Raw genomic sequence first — 18,440 nt, forward strand, 5'->3', positions numbered from 1 at the left:
TGTGACTACTTGATAAAAGTTTGATAGTCCCTCCCCGGAGACATGATGTCTTTGCAAATGGAGCACCTAAAAGGCCCGCAGTGGATTTAGCATGTTCTTCACTCAGCTAGTGCAGGGGACAGATGGGAGCAGCCCTCACTCAGCTTTGCAAGGAGGAGGCCATGGCATCCATGGCCACTGTGTTCGCTTTCTCCAAACTTTGCAGAAAGTGTCCATGGAAGTGTGCAGGTATTGGTCCTACAGAAACCTGGCTGAGCAACATCTAGGGCAAAACTTAAAGACAGAGGGTAAGCTAGAAGCACACCACAAATGAGCACCAGAGCGGACTGAGACCCGCAACACAGGAGCCACTTCAAAGCATTTAAGGAGTCTGAAATACTTCCTAAAGACAATGGGATACGACCTGGAGTTCCAAGGAGGATATGATCCAATGTTTTGTTTTAATAAATGTATGGGAAATCGTTTGGGAAAGGGGCAGGGAAGATAAGGGACAAACTGTACACCTGCTGAATGTTTTTTACAAAGCGTCTTTGTTCATTGTTTTAGTCCCAGAATCAAGAAAGCATATGCTCCACAAAGAGTTGAGGGGTTGATATTTTAGTTCCTGGCTTCAGGGGGAAAAATGAGATGCAAGTCCTGGCTAGTGAGGTATCAAATAGCTCATCAAATGCCCCTCTTAGAGCTCACGTTCCAGTGACTAGCGATGCACAGTCTTGTGCTATACTTAGTTGATACACACTGGGGAGGTTGGCATGGCAAGGCTCTGGGGTAAAGAAGGAGTCATGTATGCACACTCCCTAACCAGCCTGTCAGGACCTGCTGGCTGCTATTAAAGTATCACCGGGAAAGGTGACTTCATGCATGTGTTTTCGTTTGGGGGAAGTGTGTCTGAGGAACGTGCTTCATCCTTCATTCAGTTCTGGGGTTCCTTAAAACCCACAGGTCCTGAGCAGATTAACCCAAACAAGGCTGCATTTTATGGCAAGCAGGCCTTAGAAACAGGCAGAGTGAGTTTCAAGCCCCAGTCCTGCTTTCAAGATGAAAACACAATTTACTTACTTATTGTATGAGTCAGGATTTTTTTTTTAACCTACAAAACAAAATACTCCCAGAGCCTGCATTGTAGAACTGTCCCAAGGAGTAGATCGATAATATGCCAACTGAAACCGGGCACGCCTAAGCATGACCTAAGTGTCAGCGATCATCCATTGTTAAGCTGGAGAATGGAGTGGAAGCCAGACCTACCCCGACGGGAGCTATGCTTGCAGGACAAACCACAAACCTAGGCACTCCATTCCCTTGTATGTGCCCACTCTGTTTACTTCTGTATTCCTGAGCCACAACAAGCCACCTGCAGACTTCATAATGAGGTGGGTGAGCTCTCCCTAGACCAGGGGTTCTCAGCCTCCCTAATGCCGTGACCCTCTAGTACAGTTCCTCATGTTGTAGTGACCCCCCCCACACCATAAGATTGTCTCATCGCCAATTCACATCTGTAATTCTGCTACTGTTATGAATCATACTGTAAATATCTGATGTGCAGAATATCATGACCCACAGGTTGAGAAACACTGTCCTAGACACAAAGGTAAATGAAACTTAGATTTTTCTCCTTAGGGAAAGGGACAAGTGTGATCTTTGTCAAAAGGAAGATGTTTGGTGATCAGCTGATTGCTAAGTAACCTGCTTCCTATTCTTTGGCACAAAGCAAGCTTCCTTTGCCGCACAGTTTCCGTATTGTCTGGGTTACTAGTTCTCATGCATGACATGTGAGATTGGGCCATCTCATGCACAATAGGCCTTATTACAGCGGATGAATGCTTTGGGACCTGTGGCTCCATCCCTTCCTGCTATCTACATGCCATCAGGACAACATGGAGGTCACACATGGATAGTGATGACCACCCAGGTCAAAGAAACCTGGCTTCTGCACGGGAATGTAGAATCAAAAGGAAGCTCATTGTCTGCAGCCACACAGTTACCAAGGAGCTTGGTGGCCTGTTCACCATTGTGGAGACTGATTAATATACAAGCAAAATGTTTTCTCTCATTTCCCCTTCTGGGGGATCAAGATGAGCTGGCAGACATAAGGACTATGGGTACCTTTGGCATATCAATACATAAAGTAAGAATGTCCTAAGATCACTAATCTTTGTTTTCTAAAGTCAGATGGAATATGAGATAGCAAATAGTAATTAGGGAAAAATTCAGAGAGGAAGTCCAGCTTCTGCAATGGAGCCTATCTCTCCATGTCTTGGTAAAACAACCTCATCCTAGAGGAATGGAGAGAGAAGACTCGGTCCCTGGGTGCCTCCAGAGTCAAAGGAAATAGAGGAGGAGGAGCTCTTCTCTGACACTTGTGCTCTGAATTCCCAGGTAGTTCCTGTGTTCTTGATGGAATGACAGTGCTGTCCACAGGATGAACTTCATCAACTGTTTTCTCTCCAGATGCCCTCAAGATCCATCTCCAGACAGTGCTCTTCCCAATCTTTCCAGGTTCCTGTGATGGGATCTTGAAGGTTACTGTTATGGGCTGGATTGTCTTGCCTTCACTCTCAAGGGGATGGCACTGGAGGTGGGACCTTTGGGAGGTGACTAGAACTACAGGATGTCCTGATGGGAGAGCACCCTGATGAAAAAGAAGTCACAACTGACTTTCACACGAACTCTGATGCCCCATATTTGACCATGTCCCCTGGATGGGGAAGTCTGGTGGCACTCAGAGGAAGGACAGCAGGCTACCAAGAAGAGACTTGATACCTTATGAGCATATACAGGGGGACGAGGTCCCCTTCATACACAGTCATAGGGGAGGGGAGTAAGGGGAAAATGGGAGGGAGGGAGGAATGGGAGGATACAAGGTATGGGATAACAACTGAGATGTAATATGAATAAATTAATAAAATATATTTTTTAAAAAGTCACAAAAGTCCCGGCTCACTCTCTTTCACCAACTGAGGATGCAGGAAGGTTCCAATTTAGAGCCAGGAGGCAGGCTTCTTTGGAGAATCAGCCTGGAAAGTTCCTTGATCTTGGATTTCCCAGCCTCCAGAACTGTGAGAAATAAATCTCGTTAAGACACTCACTGTATGGTATGTTTTGTTACAGCAGCTCTAGTTGAAGGAGAAAGTAGTTCATGTGGGCCATCACAGGAGAGTCAGTTCAATGACCAGCAGCTCAGGGAGCATCCTTGGAAGCAATGACACCCAATGTTTGGATGTGGACCAAAGTTGACTTGCAAACTCTTTGCCTCTGGTCCATAATGAGCGAGTTCATTATGAGTGATTCGAGAGCTATTGGATTCACAGCATGAGTCACACATGGCACAAGATGTTTGTTGGTCATAGGTCATGGCATTAAGCTTAGTTTGTCAAAACAGCATTAATAATGTAAGAATGTGTTTTTGAAAGAACTAGTTTTGTTTATAATTTTAACATTCATTAAATTTCTCTGTTAAACTTAATATTTTAACATTAATGGGTCAGTGAAATAAAATTCATGAAATAAAATAAAATAAAATTTATTTTAAAAGCAATATAATGATAATAATATAACTCTATTGAGTGATTTGTCAAAAGTTTTTGAGCAGTGCATAAAAATGGCTTAGTTACAACTGAGGAAGGAAGCAGACAGAATGGTAATCCTCTGTTTAAAGTGGATAAAGGTACTTGCCATGCAATCCTGGTGATTTAAGTCTAATTCCTGAAAAACTCATAAGGTGGAAGGAGGAAAAAGTTGCTCTTTGATCTCCATGCTATTCCTTCTCCAACACTAATAATAAATAAAATAAAACTTAAAAATAAACCAAAAAAATAGAGCAGATATTTGCACTGATACTGTTTTCCTTCCTCTTTGCTATAATCTTATGATTATTGAATAGGATAAAACAAGACTTTATATGCAATTAAATAAAGTCTATAGTTTAGCAAATGAGAGAGAGAGAGAGAGACAGAGAGAGACAGAGAGAGACAGGAGAGAGAGAGAGAGAGAGGTCTAAAGGTGGGGCTAACAAGGACTAGTGAGTACTGCCAAGCTAGCTGGTTCCTTGAGACTCAAATCCCACTGTTTTCTCTAAAAGTCTCTGGTCTTCAGTGAAATCTATGGTATTTGGCTAAAATATTTGGATAGTGTATAGAAAAGCCATTTCAGCAGATGAAGGACCGGAAGTCCTGAGAATGTGCTAAGGTGTTTTGCTGCCCTCTACTGGTAGACCAGAGCACAGCCCCCAGCCTGCAAGGTCTCCTTCATCCTTATTTTTCCAACTCACCCCTGTCCTCTTTGATTAGCACAAACTATGTGCCCTCCTTATGCCTCCCTCTAATATTCAAGTACTCTTAGAGGTTCCTGTCTGGGAATCATTGTACTTGCTTCAAAATTTGATCAGGCAAAACTTGGCCCAATTGTTTTTGAAGTTTGTGAAATATAACCAATATTTCCCCACCTACATGTGTCTGACATGTATAATGCTTCGGTGCTCTTAAGTGAACATTACCTTCACCTTTGAAATTCCCCTAGCATGGTGCTCACATGCCTGGCTGCTGCCCACTGCTTTATTCCATGCTGAAGACCAAAAGGGACTTGGATTTTTCTCATCTTGAATTAGATGCTCAATCTATCAAGGTGACCTGGGCTTCTGGTGTCCATTGTACTAACCGCTTTCATTTCTTGACCTATCTTAGCTCTCTTTTTGTTTCTTGCCCTTATTTCATCTCCTTTTGATAAGAGTAACGATGCTGCGGCACTGAGAAGGTAGACCCAAGCTCCATGGAGACTTCACCCATCAAACTATTTATTTCATCCTCCAACCTCAGACGGGAAGTGGGTGCTGAGTAAAGAGAAGTGTACTCACTCCGTGTGGGGACATTCAAGTAGTGGAGGGGACCTCAGGATGGAGGCAAGGGAAGCTATTAAACCACCAGCCAGCCAAGGTTTTGGGGACTCATCATCACCTCTTTCCAGGTCTCTTCAGAAGTGATATGTGGGAGGGGCTCTCTCCCAAGTCAGTTCTCACAATTCGCTGCCCCCCAAGGCCCCCCTCCCACCCCTCTGCTCCCAACTATAGCCCCACTGTCTTGATTCTCGTAGTTTAAGGGACCTGGGATTTTGATTTTGTTTTTGTTTTTGTTTTGACCATAGATACCTCAGCTTGTTCCACTCTTTGGCCCAGCTTGTCTCTATGTAAATCTAAAGTGAAGTTCAGGCCTGTGTGATCTGTTGTTATCACCGGACTTCGTCTATAGACTTTGCTTATATTTCTGGGAAGGAAGTGGATGCAGGAAGCTTTGGGAATCCCCTGGACTGTTGAGAAGGCCAAGTGCTCTGCAGAATCAGACAGCAGCAGTTTGGCCCTGTGGATGAAGCCCACCACAGTGTCCTCATGCCATTTGTTCAACACTAGATACTCATCGGTCAGTGTTTTCCAGAGAAAGAGAACCAATTCCTTTATTTGGGGACTCAGGCCATGAGATTGTGGGAGCATGAAAAGTCTGAAATGTAAAGATCTGCCAGGGTAGGTGGGAGGCTGCCAGGCAGGAGACTCATGGGAAGGTTGCATAACAGGGACTAAGAACTTTGGTACATGGTCTTCTATTGGCCCTACAGATACTTGGTGGGGAGCTAAAAGCAAGATAACACCAGGCATCCACGCCTTCATTTTGTACCCACCTCTTATTTTGATCCATCTCAACTCTATATGTAGGCATGCTGATCATTCAAGGAAGATTCATCTAGAGTGAGTAATCTTCCTATTCAAAACAAGACACTGAGCCAAGAGTAAGTAAAGGATTTTATTGTCAGGTTTTACAACCAGTCCTTCAAGGTACAAGCCCCCAGCCATTGCTGTAAATCGGCATCACCCTGGATTTGAGAAACAGCAAATCTTGTAGTCAGATAACTGCATGATGAGGCTTCACCTCACCTGTTACAAGAACACTCATCTCTGAGAAACATTGGTACCACAGACAATGATTGTGACCACAACTTCTCCAGAGCCACCTTCCAGAAATTTCCAGATTCTAGAATCTAGAATGAGGATGGAGGCAGTGATCAAATGGGCCACTCTTAGTCCAAGACTAATATTATGCACGCCTTTCACTTCTTCCCTAACTCTTCCTCTGTAAAAGACCAAAGCGACTGTCAATGTCTCAGACATGAGTCGGGCATGCCCGATGCCCCTGGTCTTCTTGGTACAGCCATACTGATTATGGCTCCTTTCTCCATTATATCATTAATTTCTCCATTTAAGCTCAGAAATAAAAGGCTAGACCTAATTTTTTGAAGTCCACAAAGAATACAAGTCCCTTTGGCCTGGGTTTCAGGAACCAGGTGCAGTTCAATTTGAAAAGCTGTGTGCTGGCAAGAATCCTCATTTACTCCATGGAGTCTGTGCTATGGTGGCTCTAGCTGTTGGATGCAGCCAATGCACACTGCAGAATAAAATCTTTTTCTCTCAAGCTTCGGTCAATGAAACATTAATTTCATTTAACAAAACTTACTCCCAGGAAGGTGTTTATCCAAAGATCTGGGCACTGTAGTCCCCAAACTCCGACACATAACTACCTAGCGCAAGATGTTTGGGGTTAGGGATACTTTCTATTTCTGACTCCCAAAATTATACTACTCCTTTTCTATAAGGATGAGTTTTTAGGAAGTCCAAAGTTTAAACGTTAACCATAGACTGGTATTCCATATACATTGGGTCCTGGTTTTAACATGCTCCTTATTGGAACAGGGTTTCTCTGCTTTCTGATGGTCAGGAACAGCTCATATTGATGCCTTAGAAAGTACAGGACACTAAAGGATCAGACCTTCAGACAGAGGAGACTGTCTACAGGTAGGTGGAGAAAAGGAAGCTGTGCTTGCTTCTCATACCTGTCCCTGTAGGTTGGGAGGTCTGCCACCCACCCCTTTGGAAAGGACATTCACCTGTTCCCCTCCCACAAGGCACCTGGATCTGCCTGTGGCTTGACTTCATAGTCCCTTAAATAAGACTGTGGAACAAACTTGGATCTTCTATTGATGCCATATGCAGCTGAGGAGGCTGAAGCAAAGACAGCGCAGATGGTCCTATTGACTAGACTAATTGTCCTATCAGACAAAACAAGAACACTACCAAATGTAATAAATTTATATTACATTTTATTTTTACTAATTTATATTTTCATTGTAAATATTTATGAAGTACAGAATGTTGATTTATGTATGTTCTGTGTAATGATTAAGTAGGGTGGTTAACATTTTCAAGCTTAGAGCTTTCATTAGCATAATCATTGACTTAGTGATGAGGCACAAGATGACCTTTTAATATATATGCACAACATGTACTGGCCATAGCAGAGCAATTACTTAATCATTGCCATGTGTTTGGAGCCCCTTCTTTTGCAGAATATTTTATTATACTGTGACCCCCACCCCCTTTCTCCCCCCCCCCCAGATTCTATTGCTTACTAGAAAAAAAATGTTTCTAGTTATGGTTTTGTAAACAGGATTAAATAAAGCTGATTCTAGGTCAAGAGGTGGAACAAGCAACCAGTTGACATGGAAACTGAGCAAAACCATAGAGAGTAAAACAAACTCTCCTTCTCTGGCTTGTTCTGTCTATACCTGTGTCTAGCTTGTTCTCTCTATAACCCATCTCTGTAAAAACCGTCTCAGTAAAAACTGCCTCTCAGCTCTACAAACTGAACTGCCACCAACTGAACTGCCTCTCATCTCACTGCCAGCTGACTGTCCCAACTGATGAACTGACGTCACCTCAACTCCACGGCCTCTCCCTGTGCTCTCCTAAATCTCCTCTCTTTCCTGTGCTGTTCCTGTGAGAGTTGAGCATATCCTATTGTGTCAAATCCTTCTCTGATTCGCCACTTTGTCTGTCCCTCAATTAGACATCGTTGCTTGGGATTAAAAGTGTGTACCAAGGGCATTTCTATACACCAGTCAGAAGGATTAGGGCGTGTGGTGTGCCTGCATTTCAGGCAGATCACATAGACCTAGAAGGTCTTTGGATGTGATTTTTTGCCAGAGTAGCCATGTTGCAGGATTAAAGCTCCTCTACAGTTTATAGCCAGAAAAAAGGATAGCTAAGTCATATGGTTGTTCCACTTTTAGTCTTTTCAGGATGAATTGCCAATCCCAGCAGCAGATACACTAACTTGCAACCTACCAGAAGGGCATAAGGTTTCCTCCTGCAACACCACCTGCAGGCATATAGATAGCTTAAACATTTAATTGAAAAACAATAGCAAACCATAATATACTTGTTTCAGAGGAGTCTCAACTGAGCTGCATAGGAAGCATCAAAGAAACATAAAATCAGATTTTTTTTTCTCTGCAAGGAATTTATTGGATAAGGAAAAACTATTGAGGCTAAGTTAAAGGGTAATGATAGATTGCGACGTCTCTGAGCACATGGTCATGATGTCTCTGTGTTCTGAGCTCCATGGCAGCATATGTAGTGTCTTGGAAAATTTATGCAGACCCCAGTGGGACGCTCAAATATTGCACAGGTTCTTTTGCAGGAGCATGTCTCCTTCCTTCTTGAGGCTAGGGATGCGGAAAGAGCATTGGGCATTAAGTAAGGAGACCAGCAATACATGATAGTATACCATCCTATGAAGATGCACAGGGTGCAGAGTAGGTCTGCTGTATTGGTCATGACACAGCCATGATCAACTCTGAACACTTGGAAATAAGATCTTTAACAAGGATTGCTCATACACAGGACTCAATATCCATTTCATAATCCTTCATATTTTTTATGCTTTCTTGACCCCAACAAATTCATACATTGCCAACAGGTTCCAATACATACATACATACACATATATATTATATCTCATATATATATATATATATATATATATATATATATATATATATATACATGGTTTTGTTTTGTTTTGTTTTGTTTTGTTTTTTGCTTTTTTGAGACAACGCTTTTCTGTGTAACAGCCATGGCTATCCTTGACTCATATTTGTAGACCCACATGGCCTCAAACTCACAGAGATATACCTACCTCTGCCTCCCCAAGTGCTGGGATTAAACATGTGCACCACCATGGCCTGGCCTAGATCTAGTCTTTTAAGCAAAGCAGATTTTCCTTCCTATAGTAATGTTACTAACCAGATATACAGAATACTAATCAATGTTGTATCTTTTAAAACTAATCCACAGATAAATTTTTAGATTAAGAAACTTAACCGAGAGCCAAAAATTACACCTTTTGGACTCTGTTACTTCTATGAATATGAATATGATAGTCAAGAGCCTAGGGGATCCAAAGGAACAACTTCCTGAACTAGACTGCTCTGGACAGGCTTCCATGGCATGCCTTCAGCCCTCTCTCAGGAGTCTCCAAGCCAGCATCACACTGGGCACCACCACTCACCTGCATCTTGAAGAGCAAGCCCTTCCGGGTCTCCAAAGGAGATGGACACATCCTGGTCCTCTTCCCCTGGCTGCTCCTCAATGCTCGTCCCCTCATTTGCTTCCGGGAGAGGATCAGCCTGGGCCTGGAAGGCCAGCAGGGCAAGGGCAGAGAGGAGGACAAGCGTCTTCATGGCTGGAGTCAGCTGGAGGAGTGGTGAGCAGGAGCTCGATGTGTGGGCAGTGAGCAGGCAGCCTGCTTTTATAGGGCTGTCATGAGAAGGTGCAGAGACAGGCCCCACGGTTAGAGAAGCCACTCTTTGATGGGGACTGGGAGAGACAGATGCCCTCGAGATCCCTTTGATGTTCCTCTGTCCTCACAGCTTCCACCATGACGTTGGTCTGTGTGTTCAGTGACAGCTCTCCCTTCCAGCTGATAATGATGAAGGGGCCCTGCTGTCTTCTCCTGCTTCCCATCTGCTTGAATATTTACCTTTCACTGGTCGGGAAAGAAAAGAGGCAGGCATGTCCTAAGTTACTAAGTTCATGGAACAAGGGGGTTTTGTGTTCTAACGCTGGAGCCTGCTGTGCTCAGAAAGTGAGGAACCTGGACCCAACCCTGTGGGTCCAGGATGCCTGTGGATTGGACAGTCGGTTCTTTGTGTGATTCGGGGGGAATTGTCACCCTCATGGAGGAAGACTCTGTGAATCCCCTACATTGGGGCACTTATGGAGAAAGTGAGTTGGCCTTATCATGCGTCCAGTGAATTGAGTTCAAGAGGAGACGAGGACAGAGTTGGTCTGAGTGAAGCTACAGCCAATGTGCTGAGGGTGCCAGACTGACTGAACACATCTCAGGAGTTCATTCAAAGTTTTCTCTTGTGTTAAATTATTCATGGTAAAATAATAGAGACCCACAGTGAAACATTGGGTGGAGCTCAGGGATTCTTGTGAAAGAGTTGAGGGAAGGATGGAAGGACTCAGAGGGGACAGAAACCACAAGAAGACCAACAGAGCCAACTAATAAAGCCCAAGGAGACCGATGCTCCAACCAAGGACCGTTCATGGGCTGGACCTAGGCCCCCTACACAGATGTAATCGATAAGCAGCTTGGTCCTCATACGGGTCCCCTAGTAAGGGGAATGAGGGCTGACTCTGACATGGACTCTGTTGTCTGCTTTTCAAGCACTCTCCCCTGGCAGGCCTCTCTCTCCAGGCCACAGGGGAAGAGAATGTGCTCAGTTCTGATGCAACTTGATATGCTGGGGTGGGTGGGGGCTCCCCTTCTCTGAGGAGTAGGAGATAGGGGAAACAGGGAAGGAGGGAGGGAGCGAGAGGAGAGGTGGGAGGGGGCTATGGCTGGTATGTAAAGTCAATAAATCATTTTTAAAAATTGTTCATGGTATATGCTATCTCTGAGTTTATTTTTAAATGTTGAGATCTTCCCATTGGTAGAATTCAGTCATTTTTGAACTTTTTTAATACATAGGAGACATCAATGTCTATCATTATATGGATGCATGTGTAAAAATACATATAAATATACATACTATATAGCTTAAAAGCAACAATAATTTTGAATACATATTTAGAAGACCAAATGCTGAGTGTGTTACTACAGTACCCCTGTAGTACATGCAAAGCCATATATGTTCCACTGTACCCATATATAGTACACATGTGATAGTTGATCATGCTCATGACCAATATGAAGCCAATATGACAAACATACTCGATACCTCAAGTGTCTTTCCAAGGTTTTATACCACTGGTTGGTGATTTCTTTGATCAGTGCCTCATGCTTTCTCTGCATATCCAAGCCTAAGCAGGACTTGTCCTGTCGTTGTGGGAGTAGTCTTCCATTTTACCTGCCTGAATCTGAGTCTTTTGCACCTACAAAGGGTGATACATGCTGCTCATCCTGTGCACCAAGAATGAAGAAAAATTAAATAACTGCTTACTTTGAGACCCATAAATCATATGTCATTTACCCATGATGCTGTGAGATTTACCCAAGAGTCTTGACTAAACAAAACTCTGACTCCAGTTTGTAGCAATTGCAAAGAGAACAGATCCTTGATACAAAGTGAACAAAGGAGGAGAAGGAAGAGAAGAAGAAGAAGAAGAAGAAGAAGAAGAAGAAGAAGAAGAAGAAGAAGAAGAAGAGGAGGAGGAGGAGGAGGAGGAGAAGGAGGAGAGGAGGAGGAGGAGGAGGAGGAGGAGGAGGAGGAAGAAGAAGAAGAAGAAGAAGAAGAAGAAGAAGAAGAAGAAGAAGAAGAAGAAGAAGCAGCTCAAATTATGCTGCTGTTCCCACTACATGCTTCTATTCTCTTACTTTTGCACTGGACACATCACAAAGGCATCTCTCATATGACAGGCTTATACAGTCTTCTGAAACAATCTCATTCAGAGGGAATGATAAGGCACCTCAGGAAGGAATAGCAGTGAATTCACATAGTGAGAATTGGAGTGAAAACAAGAGAGAAAGGCTGCTTAAGAGATAAAATGTCAAGAAAACGAATTGTGCACAGAGAAAGACAGTTGATAATTGAAATGTGACAGATGAAGAACAAGAAGATGGCTTAGTGGGAGAGATGTTACCACCACACCTGATCGCCTAAGTTCAACTTTCAGGAGCCACATAGCAGAAGGAGGAACAAACAGACTGCAGTTAGCTTAACTCTGATCTCCACGTGAGTTCTCACCCCACAGACAGTAAGTAAATAAGTGTAAAAAAAATCTTAATAAAATGATAACCTTCTCAAAAGAGACTCCCTCAGGCTTAGTTATAAAAAGTATGATTTTGTCTCATAGAAAAGATGCACAGGTTGACCTAAACCCAAAGAGTCTCAAACAGTTTCATTTTGCCTTGGACAGACATTGAGGAACTGTGAGTTTATAAACTAATTGAGAGTTGCTGTGGGTTGTGATGCTCAGAAGACATATCCCTGTTGAAATCACATCTTCTCCATCAACATGGCATTGTTAACATGACCCACTAATAGGGTCAGATGCCATCACGCATCACTACAATGAACATCTGAAGAAATTTCAGGGAGCAGCCTATGGATTCCCAAGATCTTTCTAAAAATAATCCCACGGATCACAGATATTTCAAGTGGACAACACATGCCTCCTAGCTCATGTTCTGTGACAGGCTCATCTAATGGCTTCTCACTGTGACTCTGGACTCCTTGTAGAGTGTAAGTAAACACAGGGAAAGGTGTGTAAACTGGGGCAGGAACTGAAGACCTGTATTGACTTCATAACTAAAATTCCACTAGGCTTCACTGGTTTCTTTCTTTGTTTTCTTTTTTTGTTCTCTTCTTTCTTTCTTTCTTCCTTCCTTCCTTTCTTTCTTTCTCCTTCTTCTTCACTTCATCTTCTTCTTTCTCTTCTTTTTCTTCTTCTTTTTGTTTTTTTTTTTTGTTGTTGTTGTTGTTTATTTTGTTTTCTCTGTGTGTAACCCTGGCTATCCAGGAACTTGCTTCTTAGATCAGGCTAGCCTCGATTTCACAGAGATCCGCCTGCCTTCCAAGTACTGGGAATAAAAGCATGCACTACCACTTCCCAACTTCCCAACTCATTTTTAAAACAAGGTCTGTCTGCAGGATCTGAGGAAATCCCTCAGACCAGTATGAAGCAGTTACAACGCACTTTCCATCAACTGTCCTAACATTACAGTCTTCTGGTCAGACATATCTGCACATCACTCGGATAGACTTTTCCTGTGTTTCTTCTTCTACCACTGATATTCAGAATACACATCATCACCTCTAAGCTCACCTATGTCTCATTAATCCTCAAGTGAGACTTGATGCCTCACCCTTCTCTACTTACACATAGCCTCTTTTACTCTAACTTGGAAAACTGTGTGTTTCCTGTGGTCTCTCTTTAACACGAGATTATTAATGCCATAAAGTTGTCAAGGTATTTGAAACTAGAAAATATGTTTCCCGGTTAATTTTTATTAGATATTTCTCAAAAAAGCTAGGGGGAAAGTAAATTAAATAGATTGTTACATGAGTCATGCATTGATATTTTCTATTTAAAGTATAAAATAATCAACATAAGATGTACCTAAAATCAACATAATATCGAATCATCTATATTGCTGAATCAATGTGTAAACACTCAATTTGCAAAAATTAAACCATTGAAGGAGAATGAAATGAGTTGTTAATAATAGTATAATGATTAGGATGAAAATCAGAAGCCTTCTCATCCTACACTATATGTGTGTGTGAATATATTCATATATGTACATGTGCATATATACATATATGTACATAATATATGCATATATTTGTGTATATATGAATTCTTCATAAGCCACATCCTCTAAAATTTTCACATATGTACAATTTGTTGCTAATAACCTTGTCTGAGAAAAAAGCACATTTCATCCTCCTCTAAGAGCATTCTGAGCCTCAGCCCACTGAGGACAGAAGGAAACAATGTCCACAACAGAATTTTCCAGGTCAAGGAGGCTAGATGTCTGTTTTTCGAGATGAATGGGCTTGTTATACAGCCTTATCTGAGACAGAAATGTGTTCTGGATCTAAGAGTGCTGTGACCTTTGGCACACTAAGGACAGAGGGAAGAGATCTGTACAGCAGATAGTTGTACCTCAAGAGCACAGGAATGTGCTAGTTCTTGAGATGGAAAGTTCTCATATCTTTTTCTACCAGTACTTCCTTGTCTTTATCTTCCCCAGTGATGGATTAAGCAAAGCCTATTCATTATAAACATGGTTTAGTAACTGTATATGATCTTCACATGGAATTCTTCTTAATACAAGCTCAGCACTGTAGTTCTGTGGGTCCTGGGAGCTTCTCAAATCATCTTTGGGTCCCCAGCCTCCCCTGCTGAAAATTTACATTGTGGACTTGAGCCTTGTTGCATGGACCAAGCTCTAATATCCACAGCAACAGTTTGTTTCCCCAAATCTGAACTGTAGAAATGACATTTCTCAACTACACATTGCAGTGTGCACTCCCCAGGGTTGCCTAAAGACTCCTTAGACCCTGCTATCATCTCCTGTACAGTGGAGCTCTGGAGAGACACTCCAAATGTCCAAAGACACAGAGCCATTCTCCAAGCAACCCAGAGTTGTCATTGATGCTGCTGGGCGTAGAGTGACAGCTCAGGGGCGGTATGTGTCAGAAAATAGAAACAGGAAGATTGTGTCTCGAGAAAGGTAGTAGCAGTCTCCTCTTAGATCACATGCTGGTACGGCTGGGATGCAGACACCTTCACTACTGTTTCTCCTGCAGATCCATGCCAACACCATCTCATTTTCAGGCATGACCCATGATTCTGAAGGGCCAGTCTGACATCTTGGTAAGCTAACACATGAGTCTTCTGTCTGATCTGTCCCTCTTCAAGAAGCCCACTGAGTTACAGACATTTACTTAGTGTTTCCTTTAAATACTTAACAGGGAGTGAGCAGAAAGCCCCGGGGAGATGTCCGGCATGGGCCCCAGACTCCTCATAATGCCTGAGCTTAGAGGACTTCTGGTTTAGGACTCCACACCGTGTATTTGGGAACAGAGTTAAGTCAGCTCAGTCTGTGGCTGCTGTTACAGGGGACAAAATTGGTGGGCTGCCCCAGGAAACCCAAACAGGACAAAGACAGCAACTTCCATAGGAACAGATGTGGTGCAAAGACGGTGATTCTCCACCCTTCCAGTCTGACCCACCTAAAAACGAACTGACCACCAATAGCAGAAACAATGTCAAGACTGCCAGAGAGAAGCAGGACTTCTGCCCCAGTGTCTCTTCCACTCTGACTCTGAGGAGGGTCTCTTCTCCCGAGTGAGGAGGGTACCTCAGACTGAGGAGGATGCTGGGTTTCAGACCTGGGACAAGCAGCTGAGGTGCATATTTAACGTACCAAAGCTGACCTGGCGTTCAGGTTCTCCCAGCGTCCCTCAGTTCCTACCTGTTACAGGGCATAGCTGGCATATGCTACCCTCTACCCAGAACTTTCCAGCCCAGGGCGAGGCTTCCCTATATAATCCAGACATTTTGGTTTGTTCTCTCTCTCTCTCTCTCTCTCTCTCTCTCTCTCTCTCTCTCTCTCTCTCTCTCTCTCTCTCTCCCCTCCCCCTCAGCGCCCCCTCCCCCTCCCTGTGTGTGCACACGCATGCGCATGCTCTTTTTCTCTTTCTCCACCACTTCCCCTGCTCCTCTTTGCCTTCCTCCCCATGGTGACTTCCCTGGCCTCATTCCTTGGGACCAGTGAACCCACCCAAGAGCTGTACCCAGTAAACCTGCCTTTATGCTTTAATCTGATTTGAACTGGCTCATTTTGTCAGCGGAGAAAACCTATTAAAGGACAATATAGTTGTTCAGAGCTGTCTTGGGCGTCAGAACCACAGCAGGGTTGTCAGGAAGAGGACAGAGAGTTAGTAAATTGTTCATACATGGGGCAGCTCTTCCACCTTGCGCAGAAGGTGAAGTTCCAAGATTGGATTCTGGAAGGAAGGCAGGATAGTTTACCGTGGGTTCCTGTAGCTGTCACAGAAGTGAAGGTACCATCCCAGGATACCAAATGAATCGTAGAGTCCCACCCAAAGCTTGGTTTCCTAAATCAGTACGATGTGCACCCTTATTGTTTTTCCGTCAGTGTGTTTGATTTCATCAGTGGATCTATAAGCCATAATTGCCTGCTACCAGCAGTTCACCAGTTAAATCAAATGCATAGCCAAATTTCTCTAAGTAAAGGATTAATAATAAAAAGTACTGGCATAGAAAAGTAAACATCTACTGGCTGATCTAGGCTCTGGGAAACGCTCCAAATCACCAAGTTATTACAAACCTGAAGAGCCTATAATCTTACCTGTGACGGTGCCGCCAGCAAAACTATGAAAAGTGTGCTTTTAACTTTGAGCTGCCTGTGCTGCTGCAGGCAAAGAGCAGCTAGCTGCTCAGTGCAGCTTCTGAGGCCCCATCTCCATTTGCGGGGAAAGAGATGGAGGAGAAGCCCAGTTCTTGCCTTTTGTAGCCTTTAGTTCACAGAGATGTGGGCATCTATCCTGCCTTCTCCTGTGACTTGACCCCATTCTCTCAACCTCATGCCCAAACTGTAGCTTGCTTCCTGATTTAAGATCCCACACAGTAAACAACTCAAATTCCCTCAAACATTGAAAATGCCATAGTAAAAATGACTAGAAATCTTAACATTTGTTATGAAGCATTCCGTCGCAGTTTTTCAATGTTAGGAAGTCTTTGAAGGGTTGGGCTCAGAAGGCATGTGCTGCAGTGTTATTTCTAGCACACGGCAGGCCTATCCCCTCAGGAAAATAGGCTTTATCACATGTCCACCATGTAAAGACATGAGTTGTGGCTATAATTTTAACTATCAGAACTACATACAACTTTGGGGGGGGAATGAATACTTATGGTGAGAACGCTGTGAAGCTCTGTGCATGTGTTATCCCAAACCTCCCACACAGCTGTAGGAGCTGGGTGTGTTACTCACACTATAGTGATAATTGTGGGGTGGGGGTGGGGAGGGGGAGGGGGGCATCCACATTCGATCAACAGCTGTCTCTCAAGTTCTCTAAATTTTGGAATGGTAACAAAGACCTGTACCTGTTTTTGTAAACTCACAGCTTCATAGTGTGTATAATATTCAACTTGGCATGAACCAGAATCTTAGAGTTGACTCCTGAATATTAAAAAAAGAAAGAAAGAAAAACTCAGAGAAGACAGGTGAATGTTCATATCTTACCATTGGCAACTGAGTCTTATATGTGAAGCCAAACATTTAGCAAGAAAAATGCATAAGTGCCCATTGTAAAAATTAGTGTTTTAACCTCTGAAGGACACTTTCCAGAAAGTCAGTAGAGTGATCACAGTGACTGTGGTGGGCATGTCTGTTCATTGTGAGATGGGGGGGGGGGTCTTACTACACAGCCCAGCTGGCATGGGTACTGCTGTCTTCCAGCCTGATTCATCCTGGGCCTCCAGGCCTGGCTTCAGTTGTGCTTGAGTAAGACTTCCTCAGTGTCACGGGGAGTCAGGGCAGAAGCTTATTGTGCACTGGATATAGAAATCATCCATGCAGTAAACAATGAAGCTCTATTCAGATCTAGCCGATGGACGGGACATTCTCCACAGTTGCTGGAGAGCAGGGACTAACTCTGACATGAACTCTGGTGCCCCATATTTGACCACTTCCCCTTGGTGGGGAGGCCTGGTGGCACTCAGAAAAAGGATAAGCAGGCTACCAAGATGAGACTTGATAGCCTATGCCCATATGGTGGGAGAAAAGGTCCCCTTCTGTCTGTCACAGACCTAGGGGAGAGGAAAAAGGTAAAAGAGGGAGGGAGGGAAGAACAGGAAGATAAAAGTGAGGGGATAACAATTGAGGTACAATCTGAATAAGTTAACAAAATAGATTTTTTAAAAAAGAAACTATTTCTCAAAGCCCTTTGCTGACATTCCAAACTCTGGCCATTCCTGGAGGTGTTCCTTTAAATTGCAGGGATATGTATTTTTGAAAGTGTTTGATATATTTTGAGGATTGGTGAATGTTCCTGGTACATTCTAAAAGTGATATATTACAACAGAGAGCAATGCATGTGGCTGTTGATAAATGTTTAAGCAGCCAGGGATCAAAGAAAGCTTATCATCAAATAGATTCAACACATGGTATAAGCAGAAATCCCAGATCAGAGGAAGATCAAAGGGTTCAAGGAGGATAAGGGAGCTTTGTGTGGTTCTTGTCTACACTTCTATGCCTTCCTCTTACACATGTGCAAACACTGAAGTCTAACCCTAATTCAAAAGCACGTTTTTTTTCTGTGGTCTGCCTTTATGACACTCAGCCATGAGGGCCTTATGTCTGATCTGTCTTTATCTCTTCACCCCATCCTTCCTCCCACAGCTAAGCCAGTTCAATAACCAGACATCTAGGAGTGTATACTGAATACAATCTGTTGAGACGCCCCCCTCCCCGCACCCCATCCCCACCCCATCTGTTTGTCTATTCTTCTCAGCTGCTCTGTTGCAACTCCATACTGAAATGTCTTTCTGCACGAAACGCTGACCAAGTGTCCAAACAATT

The sequence above is a fragment of the Acomys minous genome, assembly GCF_964271855.1.
Source record: "Acomys minous genome assembly, chromosome: 15".
Taxonomy (NCBI): domain Eukaryota; kingdom Metazoa; phylum Chordata; class Mammalia; order Rodentia; family Muridae; genus Acomys; species Acomys minous.